The following is a 4,829-nucleotide window of genomic DNA, read 5'->3' as shown; positions in this document are numbered from 1 at the left end:
CAACTGAGCTAAACTCATGGGGACTTGTATGCATGCTTCTACGTATTTGTATAAGCTTTGATTTATTTATCTTTTTAATATAACTTTTTTATCTGATCTACATGTTTCAAATTCATTTTGGATCTGGACTAGTATAATTAAAACACATAAAATAACCGTGTAATTTAAAAGTATTTATGTAGTTCTATTAAAAAAACATTATATAGTTATCAACTAATTGTTTTAAATTGTCAACTCACCATCATTAAACTTTTATTTGAAAGTGTTAAAAAATTATTACCCATGTTTCTTTAAATAAAAACTAATCTATCTATATATAAAAGTTAACCCATAAGCAAATGTTAGCCCTAATTTTAACCTAAACTTAGGGATTAAATTTCCTGTTTTACCCCTAACCTAAATTTTACCCCTAACCTAAATTTCCTGTTTCACGAACTATACTGCAAGCAACATCATGCGTTTCCTTTTCATTTCCTCCCTCCTCTCATCGACCAAACATGACTCGCCGGCGACAACACCTACACCTCCTCTCTTCTCTCTCACCACCAAATCATTAGTTTCCTTTTCATTTCCTCCCTCCTAATCGATTTTGAATCTGCGATTTGAAGGTATGTGTCTGCGATTTCAATCTCTTTCAATTTCGATTTCCGTCGTTCCTTCATGTAAATAATTTTCCTTTGTGAGATTGTAAACCTCCGACGTTTGTTCAACGTTCCTTCAATTTTGATTTGTCTTCTAATCAGGTAATTACATTTTTTTCATGATTCTGTAAATATTGCACAAATCATTCTCCAAATTGGTTGATTTAATTTATATTTTATTGTAATCTCGCAAAGCAAATGGAAGAATCACATGTCACAAGTCGCAACCCAGTGGCGCTGACCTAGGCTGCAAATCCATGGCTCCATGTCGCAAGGCCACAGTGAGACAAACATAATACGACGATTCGGGAAGCATTTTGGAATGAGTCAATTGCAAAATCTCTCTTCTACATCCCCAGAAGCATTTCAGCGACGATTCGGTTTCCACTGTTTAGGTAATTCTTAGATGTGCTTATCATATGGTATCAGATCATTCTTTGTGACTTTGAGAGCAACTAATAGTTGGGTTTGATTTGTTTTCCAATTTATGGATTTTTAATTAGGGATTTCCTAAATCAAAGTAATTTTTCTTTTTTCTCATAATTTTTTCAGTGGCAGTGTAACTTTAGCAATTGAAATGCTAATATTGGTGCAGCCGATATACATTTTATGGATGTATGAGGTCCAGTAATTGAATATGTCAGGTCTGAATTTTCATCCTTTTTGGTTGAAGGTACTTTACTTTTTCCTTATAAACCCTGTTTATCGTGAGCCAAGTCTTTGTTTTCTTAATTGTTTTTCCTTTGAACTTCTTAATTTGCATTATCTTGTGGAATAGTTCTATATGGAATAGATTATGAAATTCAATTAGTTACTTTTGCAGGATTCAATTGCAAGAACTAAAGAGTGGAGCAAAACAGCCATTGTAAAGATTACTTCCCATATGCCATCAATTATTAAATGACACGGATTATACAAAGAACATGGTAAATCACATGCTTAAACACAAATTCTGAAGGTAAAGTAAAAATGAAGAAGCTATAAATTTTTATTTTATGGTATTGTTTATGTGAGTAGTTATTATTGAGATTTTTACTATTGAGATTTTTATGGTTGTGACATTGCTCGCTGAGGTGCCAATTAAAAAGTAGCTAAAAGCACACATATATACGAATGATAATGCTTTTCTTCTGTCACAATTTGAGTTTAGGATAAGTTTGATAGATTTCATGTGAATTGGCTATGTGAGCTTGATGAAGGAAACGATTTTGTTAGAATATGTCTACAACGTAATCCACGTGTTCGCCCTTCAGCGAGTGAATTATTGGACCACCCTGTTGTAAAAGGTGCTACACCTTTGGAAAGACCTATTATGGTTCCCGAAGCTTCAGACCCTATTTTTGGAACTACACATGGAACAAAAGCTCTGGTGTGTAACCTATTTCCTACTTAAATCGTTTGAAACTCACTTCAGTTGTGTTTATGTGGTTGTCTATGTTACCATTCAATGATATTTTGTTTGTCTTTCACTTTATGTGAATATCAAACTGTTGCAAGATACGAACGATGTTTTGTGCAGGTATGATTAAACATTTCTAAAAAAATGTCTTATGAATATCAAACTGTCGCAATGCCTTACCTACACAATAGAACAAAATAGGGGACAGTCTGCTCTGCTATATGAAAATGTCATGTGAACTTTTTGTTCTTCATGTTTTCATATTTCTCATGGTTGAGTTATGTATGTCGTGTGTATATTTTATAGGCTATTCATGCTCTTTGCAAAACTATATTTCTCATGGTTGAGTTATGTATGCTACTTAATATTTCAGATCGAATTCATCATTGGAATTTGAAACCCATCCCAACTGATAAGGTACTTTTTGTTCTTTGTTCTGATCTATTTTCGAAAAATAAAAAGCCTTGCTTTTATTATATGACGAATGAAAAATTGGACTTTTATTTGTGTAGTTATCAGTAAATGAGATTGGAGGCATATCAGGAGGAAATTAAAGGTGAGTTATTATTTTAATAAGTGTAAACCAGAAATTATACCGCCCTTTACTTTGATGGTTTTCTGAGCCATAATCCGTAAAAAAAGTGACTTGGGATATTACCTTTTTTTAAATGTTTTTTTTGTAAATGCTTCACTGCCTGTTTTCCATTTATGCTTAAGAAGGTTGCCAATGGCCCCGTTAGAATCTGACCGGAATGGAAAACAATATTCGTACGAGTTAGAATCATTTATACCTAACTGGGATAAGATAAACCGCACTCTACATTGAATGGTTTTATATTGTGTTGTCTGATTTGTATTTGTGAAATTATGTATGAAAATTGGCTGCTACAAAAGATGGAATGATGCAATTTTGTTTCGGAGATATGAAGTAAATCTAAAGGTGTTTGACAGTTGCTTATATATGGAGATATTGTCTATTCAGATTAGAACTCTTCATGACTATTGAATTAGTTAGGAAATATCGATGCTCTTATTTCTCAAGCAAATTAAAATGATTTGCTGCTTACTTTTGATATTTTGGATGGCTGGTCTGTGCTACTCCTTATGCTGCTGGTCTGTCAAATAGCTTATGTATTTTGTTTGTTTTAGTTTAGAAGGTGTGGACATGTTTATTTCATTATCTGCTTCCCTTAGTTGTAATTGTTGACTGTTGTGTACTTCAAACGTATCGTCTTTCCTTTTATTGGTATTGAATTATTGTGGGATTTAGGATGGAAAAGGGAAGATTTTTCCACAATAGACTCTTTAGAAAACACAAGAGAGTGGCAGAAAGATTAGCTGCCACAAGAGAGTCTAGACCAATTTGTTGTGTATGTGCTTCTATCTACCCACTGATGGTTGCCACTTTAACTAACATAAAAGATTTCTCCACTAAACTTTAGGCTGATTCTTCTATTGAAATGTTACTTCAGTATTTTCCTCAATTTAGATATTGCTTGATTTTATTGTCAAAATATACCATATGAAAAACATATTTCTAAAAAAATGTCTTATGATTAAACATTACTCTTTGAGCAGGTATGATGACATATAATTCATTTGGCATCATGTAATTTCTTTTTTTGCAGGTATAAGTATAATTTACATGATACCATTTAATTTCTTCAACTCCCACATGTTTTAGCATTGTCTTTTTATGTTACTTTGGGCTGCTTGAATTGTGTTTGCTATTGATATATATATATGGTACTGTCAAAATATACAAGAGAAATAAGAATTTATGATATTGCTTTTCTAATAGTTTAATGTTTATTATAAATAGAAAGCAGCAAAGTTACCTGCATGCTTTACAAGAAAGTTACTTTACTTTCAGGGAGACTTATGATATTGCTAACCGATGATAAATGTGAAGATATAGATGTTACAATCAAATGTAGTTTACATAGAAGTATTTTGAAACTTCGAGGAACTCTTATTCACAATAAAGTAGGAAAATCTGCAGGTTATTTGAAGTCAAAACTTTGAGGAGCCTGTTCCGGAATGACTCATATTGTAACAGATGGATGCTTATGATTTTCTGCTATGTAATTTACAGCTTTAGGCATCAATCTTGACACTGTAGTGTGTTACTGAAGTAGAAATTATTCAGCTTTTAGTTTTATTGATTAAGTTTATAAATTCTTGCAGGTTTTAATTTTTTACATCTGGTATTGTTTTAACTTTTGAATCTGCAACAGTTTTTTTGCCGGCTGAGATTTCTAAAAAGGCTCACCTTGGTTTTATTTTTTAATCTAGATGTAGCAAACTTCATTTTTACTTGGAATTTGACTATAGGTTTGATGACTATTTGTGTAGTTAATACAAGTCACATGATTTCTTTGACTCATAAATGGACTGTCTCATTTTTAAATCTAGAGGCATTTGATCAATTTGTTGATTGTTCAAGTTGAGACAACGAATTTTGTAAGCGTGAACAAGCATAATGAACATTTGTACTAGAAGTTGATGACATTAAAATTATAAGTTGTAATTGAGCTGCTCAACTTTGCTTTGGCCAACTATATTTACAATGTATATGACCCGTGCGGCAGCACGGGTGGAATTTTTAGAAATTGGAACTTTAGAATATAATTGTTCTTGAGGTGTGGCGGTACTTGAAATTTTTAGAAATTGGAACTTTAGAATATAATTGTTCTTGAATGTATGATTTAGGGTATCTCTATCACCCCTAATTTCCCAAACGTTGTTGGCTTCTACTTGGAAATAGGAATAAAACTTAATAGACTGAT

The 4,829-nt window shown here is 32.3% G+C and overlaps 1 long non-coding RNA gene across 4 annotated transcripts; it reads left to right on the top strand.

Annotated features, from left to right (window-relative positions):
• Window positions 1–470: 470 nt before the first annotated feature.
• LOC146957982 (uncharacterized) lies at window positions 471–4,534 on the top strand. 4 transcript variants are annotated; one of them, XR_015024501.1, is made up of 8 exons: window positions 480–743; window positions 837–1,036; window positions 1,194–1,314; window positions 1,465–2,010; window positions 2,414–2,457; window positions 2,553–2,596; window positions 3,619–3,668; window positions 4,043–4,534. It is a non-coding gene; the product is annotated as an uncharacterized LOC146957982 (long non-coding RNA). The 4 variants fall into 4 exon arrangements; XR_015024502.1 differs by lacking the exon at window positions 3,619–3,668 and having other exon boundaries at window positions 471–608; window positions 3,914–4,534; XR_015024503.1 differs by lacking the exon at window positions 3,619–3,668.
• The last annotated feature ends 295 nt before the right edge of the window (window positions 4,535–4,829 follow it).

The sequence above is a fragment of the Medicago sativa genome, chromosome 1, assembly GCF_051527215.1.
Source record: "Medicago sativa cultivar Bolivia chromosome 1, Bolivia_mono, whole genome shotgun sequence".
Classification (NCBI taxonomy): Eukaryota; Viridiplantae; Streptophyta; class Magnoliopsida; order Fabales; family Fabaceae; genus Medicago; species Medicago sativa.
The sequence above is the reverse complement of the archived record's forward strand: the minus strand, read 5'-3'. Positions and strand labels throughout refer to the sequence as shown.